This window comes from Pseudophryne corroboree, chromosome 1 (assembly GCF_028390025.1).
Source record: "Pseudophryne corroboree isolate aPseCor3 chromosome 1, aPseCor3.hap2, whole genome shotgun sequence".
Classification (NCBI taxonomy): Eukaryota; Metazoa; Chordata; class Amphibia; order Anura; family Myobatrachidae; genus Pseudophryne; species Pseudophryne corroboree.
The window spans coordinates 235,083,831-235,098,011 of NC_086444.1; positions in this window are offsets into that span (position 1 = coordinate 235,083,831).

The following is a 14,181-nucleotide window of genomic DNA, read 5'->3' on the forward strand; positions in this document are numbered from 1 at the left end:
CATGACGCTGGGGCTTTACAAGCGGACTCGGGAGCGGTGGGGGGTCGACTCAAGAATTTCAGCGCGCAGTGGGCTTGCTCACAGGTGGACCCCTGGATCCTGCAGGTAGTATCTCAGGGTTACAGGTTGGAATTCGAGAAGTCTCCCCCTCGCCGGTTCCTAAAGTCTGCTTTGCCAACGTCTCCCTCAGACAGGGCGACGGTATTGGAAGCCATTCACAAGCTGTTTTCTCAGCAGGTGATAGTCAAGGTACCCCTCCTACAACAGGGAAAGGGGTATTACTCCACGCTATTTGTGGTACCGAAGCCGGACGGCTCGGTAAGACCTATTCTAAATCTGAAATCTTTGAACCTGTACATACAAAAATTCAAGTTCAAGATGGAGTCACTCAGAGCAGTGATAGCGAATCTGGAAGAAGGGGACTTTATGGTGTCCCTGGACATCAAGGATGCTTACCTGCATGTCCCAATTTGCCCTTCACACCAAGGGTACCTCAGGTTCGTGGTGCAAAACTGTCATTATCAGTTTCAGACGCTGCCGTTTGGATTGTCCACGGCACCTCGGGTCTTTACCAAGGTAATGGCCGAGATGATGTTTCTTCTGCGAAGAAAAGGCGTATTAATTATCCCTTACTTGGACGATCTCCTGGTAAGGGCAAGGTCCAGAGAACAGCTGGAAGACGTAGTAGCACTAACCCAAGTAGTGCTGCAACAGCACGGGTGGATTCTGAATTTTCCAAAATCTCAATTGAACCCGACGACACGTCTGCTGTTCCTGGGAATGATTCTGGACACGGTTCAGAAAAAGGTGTTTCTTCCGGAGGAGAAAGCCAGGGAGTTATCCGAACTTGTCAGGAACCTCCTAAAACCAGGAAAAGTGTCTGTGCATCAATGCACAAGAGTCCTGGGAAAGATGGTGGCTTCTTACGAAGCGATTCCATTCGGCAGATTCCACGCACGAACTTTTCAGTGGGATCTGCTGGACAAATGGTCCGGATCGCATCTGCAGATGCATCAGCGGATAACCTTATCGCCACGGACAACATCTGTTAGAGGGCCGCAGATTCGGCATACAGGACTGGGTCCTGGTGACCACGGATGCCAGTCGGAGAGGCTGGGGAGCGGTCACACAGGGAAGAAACTTCCAGGGAGTATGGTCAAGCCTGGAGATGTCTCTTCACATAAATATACTGGAGCTAAGAGCGATTTACAATGCTCTAAGCCTGGCAAAACCCTTGCTTCAGGGTCAGCCGGTGTTGATCCAGTCGGACAACATCACGGCAGTCGCCCACGTAAACAGACAGGGCGGCACAAGAAGCAGGAGAGCAATGGCAGAAGCTGCAAGGATTCTTCGCTGGGCGGAAGATCATGTGATAGCACTGTCAGCAGTGTTCATTCCGGGAGTGGACAACTGGGAAGCAGACTTCCTCAGCAGACACGATCTACACCCGGGAGAGTGGGGACTTCATCCAGAAGTCTTCCACATGATTGTGAACCGTTGGGAAAAACCAAAGGTGGATATGATGGCGTCTCGCCTCAACAAAAAACTGGACAGGTATTGCGCCAGGTCAAGAGACCCTCAGGCAATAGCTGTGGACGCTCTGGTAACACCGTGGGTGTTCCAGTCAGTGTATGTGTTTCCTCCTCTGCCTCTCATACCAAAAGTACTGAGAATTATACGGCAAAGGGGAGTAAGAACGATACTCGTGGCTCCGGATTGGCCAAGAAGAACTTGGTACCCGGAACTTCAGGAGATGCTCACTGAAGATCCGTGGCCTCTACCTCTAAGACGGGACCTGCTTCAGCAGGGACCGTGTCTATTCCAAGACTTACCGCGGCTGCGTTTGACGGCATGGCGGTTGAACGCCGAATTCTAAAGGAAAAAGGCATTCCGGAAGAGGTCATTCCTACACTGGTAAAAGCCAGGAAGGAGGTGACTGTACAACATTATCACCGCATTTGGAGAAAATATGTTGCGTGGTGTGAGGACAGGAAGGCCCCCACGGAGGAATTTCAACTGGGTCGATTCCTACATTTCCTGCAAACAGGATTGTCTATGGGCCTCAAATTGGGGTCCATTAAGGTTCAAATTTCGGCCCTGTCGATTTTCTTCCAGAAAGAATTGGCTTCAGTTCCTGAAGTCCAGACTTTTGTAAAAGGAGTACTACATATACAGCCCCCGGTTGTGCCCCCAGTGGCTCCGTGGGACCTTAATGTAGTTTTGGATTTTCTCAAATCCCATTGGTTTGAGCCACTCAAATCGGTGGATTTGAAATATCTTACGTGGAAAGTAACCATGCTACTGGCCCTGGCTTCAGCCAGGAGAGTATCAGAATTGGCGGCTTTATCGTATAAAAGCCCATATCTGATTTTCCATTCGGACAGGGCAGAACTGCGGACGCGTCCTCAGTTTCTGCCTAAGGTGGTGTCAGCGTTTCACCTGAACCAGCCTATTGTGGTGCCTGCGGCTACTAGCGATTTGGAGGATTCCAAGTTGCTGGACGTTGTCCGGGCATTGAAAATATATATTTCAAGGACGGCTGTTTATACTGTATGCACCCAACAAGCTGGGTGCTCCTGCTTCTAAGCAGACGATTGCTCGTTGGATTTGTAGCACAATTCAACTTGCACATTCTGTGGCAGGCCTGCCACAGCCTAAATCTGTCAAGGCCCATTCCACAAGGAAGGTGGGCTCATCCTGGGCGGCTGCCCGAGGGGTCTCGGCATTACAACTCTGCCGAGCAGCTACGTGGTCGGGGGAGAACACGTTTGTAAAATTCTACAAATTTGATACCCTGGCTAAAGAGGACCTGGAGATCTCATTCGGTGCTGCAGAGTCATCCGCACTCTCCCGCCCGTTTGGGAGCTTTGGTATAATCCCCATGGTCCTGACGGAGTCCCAGCATCCACTAGGACGTCAGAGAAAATAAGATTTTACTTACCGATAAATCTATTTCTCGTAGTCCGTAGTGGATGCTGGGCGCCCATCCCAAGTGCGGATTGTCTGCAATACTTGTACATAGTTATTGTTACAAAAAAATCGGGTTGTTATTGTTGTGAGCCGTCTGTTCAGAGGCTCCTACGTTTGTCATACTGTTAACTGGGTTCAGATCACAAGTTGTACGGTGTGATTGGTGTGGCTGGTATGAGTCTTACCCGGGATTCAAAATCCTTCCTTATTGTGTACGCTCGTCCGGGCACAGTATTCTAACTGAGGCTTGGAGGAGGGTCATAGGGGGAGGAGCCAGTGCACACCACCTGATCCAAAAAGCTTTATTTTTGTGCCCTGTCTCCTGCGGAGCCGCTAATCCCCATGGTCCTGACGGAGTCCCAGCATCCACTACGGACTACGAGAAATAGATTTATCGGTAAGTAAAATCTTATTTTATGAGGCGCCACATGGGATCCGCAGCGCCCATTTACAGAGTACATAAACAAATAAGCAAAACAAGATGACAGTGACTTACAAATCATTACAATATAGGACAAGTACAGGGTATATAAACATAGCTGCACCAGTAGCAACACTAAAATAAGTATCAGGGTGGCCAAAAAAACCCGAAGGATTTGATGCTGTCAAAGGGAGTATTGAAAAGAAAACACGTAAAAGCACATGAGTAAAGAGGGCCCGGCTCGTGAGAGCCTACATTCTAAAGGGGAGGGGCAAACAGACAGTGGTGACACAGATGGGGTAGAAAGTGAGCGTGGGCCACAGAGGGCTTAGGATGAGAGACTGCTGGGTTTGGTGAAGAAGTGGGTATTGAGAATCCGTCTGAAGTTTTGTAGAGAGATGGAGAGTCTGAGGGAGAGAGGTAGAGGATTCCAGGGAAAGGGAGCAGCACGTGAGAAATCTTGGAGGTAGGAGTGGGAGGAAGTAATCAGTAGGCAGGAGAGTCGGCGTGCATTAGCAGAGCGAAGAGGATGGGCAGGAGTGTACAGGGAGATAAGGTCAGAGATGTAGATGGGAGAGGAGTGGGTGAGGGTTTTGTAGATGAGTGTGAGAAGCTTGAAATGGATATTGAAGGGGAAGAGAAGCCAGTGAAGGGCTTGCAAGAGAGGGAAGGTGCATGCAGTGCGTTTGGTGAGTAAGTTGAGAATAGATCGGAGTGGAGAGAGGTATTTCATAGGTGTGCAAGATAGGAGAAGATTACAGTATTCCAGTCTGAAGATGACCAGTGAGTGGATGAGGATCTTAGTAGCATCATGGGTGAGAAAGGGTCTGATCCTGGAAATATTTTTGAGATGAAAATGATTCCATTATCCACCTAGCAAACCTTACTATACATGGAAATAATATTTTCTTTATTGTGATACCAATACTTTGAACAAAGAACAAAATGGTGCTAAGCAAACAAGTGATCAAACAATGTACCTTGGTATATTTGCCCATCTTAAAGTCGCTTCTGCCAACATTTGTTTATTTTTTTTCTTGAAGGTGTTTTAGTTGTATTGAGGAATCCCTAAGTGTATTACAGTCTTTTTTTTTTTTTTTTTTGTTGCAAACAAATAATGTGGACGTCTCTACATATTAAGTTAGCTCCAAAATGCATCTTTATAGACCGTGAATATGTGCGTCGCGTAGGTGCCTGATAGTGAGCAGCAGTACAAATTGGCAGCAGCCGCGACTTCAGCCACCACTCGCACAGATTAATACCAGCTATACCTGCCCCTACCACTTGCCTGGAAGCCAAGCAGAGCTGCTCACAGACAAAAAATCTAAAAATGGCTAATTCGGTCTAGGTACCCTGTAAATGATACGCCTATAAAATGTCCATTACAATTTTATTTGTGTTTACACAGAATGTATATATTATAATGAAAAAAAATATTAAGATTAAGAACCAATCTCGTTGGAACAAAACATTTTTTATAGTGCCAGATAAAATGGCTCATATAAAGATTTTATTCTAAAATTATCTCTACATAACAAAAATAGTAGCACTTACGTCACAGATGTATTTTTAAAGCGTACCCGAGTCCTGGTAAATGATGCACCTCATTAGCAGTTTCAAACATCTTGTTAACGCTTTGTGGTGATATTTAATATATTTAAAAAAAAAATCTTTGTTAGCCGATACATCTACTATAAAGCTTTTTTTCAGTTGTTGTTTTTTTTTTGGTTGTGCAGTTTGTATAATATTAATATATTGATTTTCAGTAGTATTTAATCACCAGTCAGCTTGCCGGGTATCCTATTAAATCAAAGACCCATAGATGCCTACCCTCCCGCATTTTGCGGGAGACTCTCGGTTCACCGTAGAGTCTCCCGCTGCCATGAAAAGCTAAACAAAACTACCGGATTCTCCACTGCCCCGTTTGGAATCCGAACTGCACATATGCAAGTCCGGATGTGACAGAGGCGGGTCTTGGATGAGAGAACGTCATCCGGACATCACAATGCATGCTGATAAAGGTGGCTGCATCCGAGCTGGTGGAACAGGGATTCTTTGGGGTGGGGAGACTGGTGGGAGGTGGTTGACAGACAGTTATAGGGTCGAAAGTCAATAGGGTGACACCACAGGGTGAAAAGTTCGACATGAAAAAGGTTGATACATTGTTTTCTATTGTTTATTTGTGCTTTTACTACTTTTGCTGCATTTTATTATCCATGTCACAAACTATTACCTTTAGTAACTTTCTGGTTGGCGAAGCAACACACCTGAAGCATTGCAAACAAAGCGAGTCCGCGAGGGGATGTATTTCAACAAATCTGGGTGAAATACCGTATGTTTAAATACACAAAATAAGACCCCCCCCCTCCCCCCCCCCCCCCAAAAAAAAGTCTACCTTTTTTGTGAAGACCTCTTGACCCTGTTTACTTTTTGACTGTCGACCCAATGGTGTCGACCTATTGACTATCGACCTTGTAACTGTCTAACAGAACACACCCAGACTGGTTACCACTGGGAGGAGCAGGATGAGGATGGATTTTCTAATTGAATTGCAAATGTCACAGCCACCAGGTTTTTTTTACCTGCTGTAATCCATGCTAGTGGAACCCGCAGCCAATTGAATTCGGACCGTAGTGGCTGGCTGATGCAGAGTCAGTAACACACCAGTTGGCATGGTGCATTTTTGCACTGTACATGCTTGGAAAGTGAACGCATACAAATGTTCACTTGCAGAGATCCATGAAGCATTAAGACCAGAGAGGAGGAACGGTGGTGGGAAGAAGCGCTCTTTGGTAGACAAAGTTCAGGAAGGGTGTCAAATGTGTCTTATTCAGAGCAGACATAATGCACATATACACCAGTTTGCATGTACTATTTCTGGAGTCATTTAGGCCTGTTTTGTCCAAACCTGTGAATGCCAATGATGTCTCCTCACTTTTTTGAACATGTAAGGATGGGTACACATCAGGTAGATAATGGCAGACAAATCATGCATATTGTATGATGTGTACTCAATTGTTAAAGTGCTGCACGGCCAACCAAACAATGGGGGTCATTCCGAGTTGTTCGCTCGTTATTTTTTTCCCGCAATGGAGCGATTAGTCGCGAATGCGCATGCACAATGTCCGCAGTGCGACTGCGCCAAGTAAATTTGCTATGCAGTTAGGAATTTTACTCACGGTTTTTTCTTCGTTCTGGTGATCGTAATGTGATTGACAGGAAGTGGGTGTTTCTGGGCGGAAACTGTCCGTTTTATGGGTGTGTGCGAAAAAACGCTACCGTTTCTGGGAAAAACGCGGGAGTGGCTGGAGAAACGGAGAAGTGTCTGGGCGAACGCTGGGTGTGTTTGTGACGTCAAACCAGGAACGACAAGCACTGAACTGATCGCAGATGCCGAGTAAGTCTGAAGCTACTCAGAAACTGCTAAGAGGTGTGTAATCGCAATTTTGAGAATCTTTCGTTCGCGATTTTACTATGCTAAGATTCACTCCCAGTAGGCGGCGGCTTAGCGTGTGCAAAGCTGCTAAAAGCAGTTTGCGAGCGAACAACTCGGAATGAGGGCCAATATTGCATGTTTTGCTGTGCATATTAATGAAGGACGGAATTACATATTGTTCCGTCGTTCATTAAATCATCTGTTGTATATGGCCAATTTAGGATGGCCTGGGATGTGATGTGTACCTACGCTAATAGGTGGTCCTTTGGTTGAGAAATCCCTCTGAGAATCGAAATTAATGGAGGTTTCTCATACGTCCTAGAGGATGCTGGGGACACTTCAAGAACCATGGGGTATAGACGGGATCCGCAGGAGACATGAGCACTTTAAGACTTTCAAAGGGGTGTGAACTTGCTCCTCCCTCTATGCCCCTCCTCCAGACTCCAGTTTTAGAATTGTGCCCAGGCAGACTGGATGCACTATGAGGAGCTCTACTGAGTTTCTCGGAAAAGACTTTGTTAGGTTTTTTATTTTCAGGGAGACTGCTGGAAACAATCTCCCTGCTTCGTGGGACTTAGGGGAGAGAAGTTAGACCTACTTCCAGTGAGTTAAAAGCTCTGCTTCTTGGCTACAGGACACCATTAGCTCCTGAGGGTTTGGAAGACTAGGTACGCCTAGGGGTTCATTCCCGGAGTCCGCCGTCACCCCCCTTGCAGAGTCAGAAGACAGGTGAGTAGAAGAAGATTAGAAGACTTCAGTGACGACTTTGAGGTACCGCACAGCGATCGCGCTGCGCGCAATGCTCCCACACACAGCGGCACTACAGGGTGCGGGGGGAGGGTGCCCTGGGCAGCATATAAAACCTCATATGAGACTGGCAAAGAGTGGTATAAGTGCCTAGGCACTAAGTCCTAACCCCCGCCAGCATAAATATGTTAAAAATTAGCGGGGCTGAAGTGCGCCATTAAGGGGGCAGGGCTTAGAACCTCACAGCTCTACTCAGCGCCATTTTCTCTTCAAGAGACGCTGGTCCTTAACACTGCTGTACATGTATATAGACTGAAAGAATGATATCACACGGCGCTACTATTCAAGATATACTTACATTTATACAACCATTTGTATAGATATGATCATATCTTAAAGGCCTCCGAAATTCAGAGGGAGAACAAATAATGGTGCAGTACAATAGGTAAAGTGAACAGGTGATAGATTTTTATTGGTCCCACTCACAATTGAGCAAATAGATTATTTGCATATCGTCCAAACATGGATATGATGTCTTCAATCCTTAGGTCACCTTCTTTATTACTAAAACTTTAAATGAATATATATAGTGCAATACTGGTTTTTTTTAAAAACACATATTTTAATACCAAAAGGTGTTCACATAGATAAAAACAGAATGGGCATATCAGCAATGGTAAACCTCCCCAGAAGACGTCGTACAGTCCAGACCGCCACTCGATATTTGTGGTCAAAAGAAAATCCCTCCAAGGCTCCGGAAACCACGGGAAGAAAGTCTTTCAGGATACTGGATACTGCAAGATCTGCCGCTGGATAGGTCCAAAGATGATGTCCCCGTTTGCTTAAACGCGTTTTCGGACATTAGTGTCCTTCCTCAGAAGCATAGGGGATAGATGACATGTGTCTCCTTTTATACCGTCTCACCAATTTCTAAATTGGCGCCTCCTAGCGCTATTTCCGGTATTACCGTCGTGACCGGAAGTGACGGCCGTGCGTTCCACACGCGATGACCTTCTTCCTGTTTGCGTTCCACCATCTATATATCGGTGGTTCTCGATGAGACATTAATGGAAACACATTTAAAACATTGCAAACATAATTCATTTTTAAATTGCTTGCTAAATAACAATATAGAGAAGGAGAATAAGATTTTACCGATAACATAACTTTATGTATACCCACAAAGAAAGAAATTTAGGGATGATTCCATTAGAGAAGAATAGAAGAGACTCATAAATAATTCAGAGGAACCATTTTAGCTCAAAGTCGCTATTTAAACCCTGTGGCATCAGTATTCCTAGATTATGTATCCAGCGCATTTCCGCCCTGGCTAGACGGGTGTCTACGTCCCTATCCCGCCAGGTGGGACTTACACACTGGATACCCCAGAACGACTTGATGCCACAGGGACTGCATGCATGAACTTTTTTTAAATGTGCAGATAGAGAATGCGATTCTAATCCTTATCTGATATTGTATAGGTGTTCAGAAAGCCTTACTTTGAGACATCTAGTTGTTTTGCCGATATATATTAAACCGCAATGACACTCTATTCCATATATTATGTTTTTGGAGTTGCATGTTATAAACTCATTGATTTTATACTTTACATCTTTTACTGTAAAGTCTTTGATTTTACTTGCTCCTTTTGTGACTTTACGCATGTTGCACATGGCACACCTATAGAACCCCTGGGAGCGAATACTGCTCCTTTTAGGCGGTTCTATAGCACTGTGTACTAATTTGTCTTTAAGTGTGTTTGATCTTCTATATATAAAAGACGGTTTCTCAGGTAAGGCCATACCAATAATAGGGTCCTTTTTAATGACCTTCCAATGTTTCTTAAAGGTTTGTTCTATTGCCTTATGTTGTACATTGAATTCTGATATGAAGGCCCATTGGATATTATCATTTTTCTTTATGACCCTATCCTTACTTTTCATGACTAGACTATCCCTATCTACGAGACCCAGACACCCGATCACAGGACCCAGACACCCGATCACCACCACCACCATCTCCACTACTCGTACTGGATGATACGCAACCGATGCAAACCACTATGCCGCAACCGATGCAAACCACTATGCCTGACCCAGTTGTACAGGAGCCCAGCAGAACTGAAACCACTGATGCGCCAAAAGTCACAGAGGCTGGGCCAAGTCAAATGGCCCCAATTGCACAAACGCAGCCTTTGCGTGGAAACAGTAAGTACAACAATCCTAAAAGCATAATAACTAACATTAACAATTAACGTAAACTAAACACAAACTAACAACTCTAAACATTAACGTCATTAAATCTTAACAATAAATGCATACAATTAAAAATGATAAATGTTGCAGAGTATATGCAGTGTGTAGGTGGGAGGAGGCCACAAACACGTTTGCGAACACTGCTATTTTATATAAGCTCTTTGCAAATTCCAATAACATAATTATTTGATTTGTGTCTGCAGTATATACTGTTCCGCCAAGGAGGCGCCGCCCAAACAAAACGGAGCAAGCTGCAAGAATTATGACCACTGTCCTGGTGGAGAAATTAGAGCAGATGGACGCTGCCATGGCTGATCGAGAAGATGCACGTCTCGAGCGTTTTTTTGCAGGCAGAACAAGACATGAACAACACATTTATGACGCAGCTGATCTCTATGCAGGAAACCTATAATAGGGATGCAAGAGAACGTCAGAGGGAAATGCAGGAATTTCAAATGTTACATCAAATGTTCCAATGCATTGAAGGGCTGCACACAGTGCCACCAAACTACCCTCAACCGTATACCCAATATTACCCTGGCCCCCCCTACTATGATCATACCCCACCTCAACCAACGCCACACCATACCCATCCTCGACATAACCAACCTCAACAAACCCGACCTCCACTAACTCCAACTCACTATACCCATCCTCGACATACACAACCTCAACAAACCCCACCTCCACTAACTCCAACTCACTATACCCATCCTCAACATACACAACCTCAACACACCCAATCACCTTCTAAAACGGAGACAACTACAGAGTCTCCTGTTTATCGTAATTTATCTTAAATGGTTATTGTTTTTTTAAAAAGTTGGTTTTAAAATCATAGGAGTGTTTTTCCTACACTATTACTGGTTTGACTTTTATTACTGTAAAGATTTCACTACTTTATTTACCAAAGTTTTATACAAATTAAAATTCTAAGGTCTCTGACCTTTTGTTAATCTTTGGACTTGTCCTATTTTTACTTACAACCAAAATGCATGATACATCCATTTCAAATTGGATATTGATGATGTACATTTGTTATCGACACAGTAGCAGTACGTCAACTAAACAGGTTTATATTTTGTAGCAACAACAATTAACTGAATATACAAACTGAAAATAATTAACGGAGTAATGAGGGAAGGTTGGCCATTATAGCAGACCTCATCTGTTCTGCACTTCCAGAATGGTTGCCCAGATAGGCCTCACAATCAAGTGCAGGGTACGCAGCAGAGGCCTGCACTGTCCACTCTGGCATCACCAATTATGTGTACCGGGATCTCCACTCCATCCACAAATTTGGATTTCTAGTAGGAATATAGATAAAAAAATGTACGTTAGCAACAAGAAATTGGAATACAAATATGAGCAGACTCCTCCGTGATGGGCAGGCTGGTGGGCACATAGGAAGCATGTTTGAAGGTAACGGCAACTAATTGGTCCCAATGTAAATTAAATTGCATTCATCTATTACCTGCTTGATTCATGAACATTGCGTCATTTTAACACATCTTTTCTTGGGCATGTTTTCAAAAGTATTAAAATAATTAAACAAAATCACCTCTCTTGGAAAAAGGTAGCCCCCTTGCTTGTCCTCTGCTAGCCGGTACAGATCAGAGTTAGCAAGCACTCGAGCGTCATGTGACCGTCCCGGCCAACCGATGAATACGTCTGTGAAGCTAATATAAAAATATATATTAAGTTGTAAATTAATTATAAACAATTAGCATTAAGAAAACACAATGACAAGAACATTACCAATACTTATGATCCACCACAGCTTGCAAATCAATGGAATGCCATCCCTTTCTGTTGTAGTAGTCGGCAGGATTATCATAAGGTGCGATTATAGGGATGTGGGTACCATCAATTGCACCTGCACACTGCGGATATCCAGACTCCACAAATCCCTTAATTGTTTTATCCAAACGCTGGCCATGCGGAAGAGAAATAAATCTGTGGTATAGGTTGTCCACCAATGCTCTGGTCACCTCATGTACAATGGTGCAAACGGTAGATATCCCCACACCAAACAGGCAAGCAATTGTGCGATATTCACCTGGAGTGGCATACCACCACAATGCTATAGCTAGCCTCCTGCTTGGCTCTATTGGTGACCTGATGTTTGTGGTCTGTCTAGAGAGTGCTGGGGACATTAAATCCAAAAGATAGTGGAATGTGTGAAGTGACATTCTGAAGTGACACTTCCACTGAACATCCTGAAAGTTCAGCACACTTTGCATAAAAACTTGCCCATGCTGCCGTTCTCTAGACCACAATCTTCGTTGAGTAGTGAGGTTAAGGTTGAGTATGGTGGTCACAGAAGCAGATATAAACGATCTCCTCCTGCGCAGGTATTGTCGGCGACGAATGGCGGTGTCTCTCAAATACTGCAGCCTCCTCCTCATAACATAGCTGCTGAACAAGCTACATAATGTGAGTAGCTCAAATATTCTCTCACAGGCTGAATCCAAGAGCAGTACAGCTGAGACTATCATAAAGTCTATAGAGACATGTGCTGTGTCGGCCATGATTGCTGCACTACTGAGCACTCCCCAGCCCCTCCTTGTAATACCTTTCAAACCTCATCAATAGGAGACAGAAAAGTCCATTTATAATGACATCACAAATGTTTTCAAAGGGTGAACCGGGTTCAGTGTGAAAGGCACCAACCCGGGAATAACCCGGTAATAACACGGCTCCAAACTGAGATGTGAAAGGGGTATAGCGTGTTCAGACCCGGGTCAGAAGTGTGTTCAAAAGCCGGTTCTTTACCGGGTTAGTGATGTGAAAGCGGTATCAGTCTCCGCTTTGTAAAGCCCCTGTTAACTGCTAATACGGGAGGAGGACATTTAATAGTGCTTTGCAATGAACACCTTTAGTTTTTGGACCCAGCAATAAGGGACTGTTCTCTGTTAACCTGAATGGATGACTAATTACAGAAGTGAGCAGGACTGCATGCCCTATTCCTATTAGTAATACTAATCGACTAACAATTGATTTTTAAATCTAATGATCCATGGGTGATTACTGTGAAAAAGTTTTTTAAACTTGATATTTTATGTTTACATATGGCCATATATGTTGTTTGTGATATTAAATTGATTTGATTTTAATTGAATTGTGACTGGACAGTGCTTCCTATTATAATTCTTTAAATATACCAAGATATGGGAGGGAGAATCAGGGTCAACAAGATGGGGGCTGGCAGTTACAACAAAGAAAAAGGAAATCCTATCATTCAAATTGGTCATGCCCAGTACGATATGAAAATGAATATACCGATAGGAAACCTGTTCATAGAGGAAGGGAGTACTACAACGCAAATAGGTATCCAGAGAGGAGATATGAACGGGATACGAATTGGCGTAATGATTGGAGAAGGAGGAGCAATGAATTCATCTTTTTTGGAGTGGAGCCCAAAGGTAAAAAGAAGATTTTAGAGATTAGTAAGAGAAAGCAAAATAAAAGAGGAAAGAGGGGTGGTAAGGGTAAGAAAAAGGAAAAACAACAAAAACCAGAAAATGATAAACAAGTAGAAATAATAAAGGAAAATGAAACAAAGATCTTTCATTTAAGTAAGAGGATTTTAACATTAGATGAAGAGAAAGTATTGAAAAGAGGTTTAAAATATGCCCCCACAAGTCAAATTGAGTCATTTGACTTCTTTATTGATCTTCAAAAATATATAAGAAAACTTACAATAAAAAGATTCTTTGCAAATAAAGGTGAAGGCACTTATGAGAGTATTGGAGACCCTTTAGGTACCAAATTTAAGGCCAAATCATCTTTTTACCCCACACATGCACGGGGCAGTTTTCTTGACTGCTTCAATAAACTAGTTCTAGATGATGTAGAGAAAATATTGAAACAGAAACGAAAGAATTGTAATCTAACAAAACAACAATGGCAGGAATTGAAGACTTTGAGAAATGATGATCAACTTATAATTAAACCGGCAGACAAAGGGGGTGGAGTGGTCCTTATGGATAAGGTGGACTACATGTCGGAAGATGAAAAACAACTGCATGAAGGTGCCATTTACAGTAAGTTGAAAAACAATCCGACATGAAGGATCACCAAGACACTGACCGTCCTTATGGACGAAGCATTGTCTAGAGGTGTCGTAACGAAATCAGAGTATGATTGTTATTTTGGAACATCCATCAGTTCCAACTATCTATGTCCTGCCTAAAATCCATAAGGATCCACTCCACCCCCCAGGAAGACCAATAATATCCGGTTGTAACAGTGTTACATCAAATTTGTCTTCACTAGTGGATCATTATTTGCAACCACTGGTGAAGAACACCAGGTCTTATCTTAAGGACACCAGTGATGTTCTAAAAACA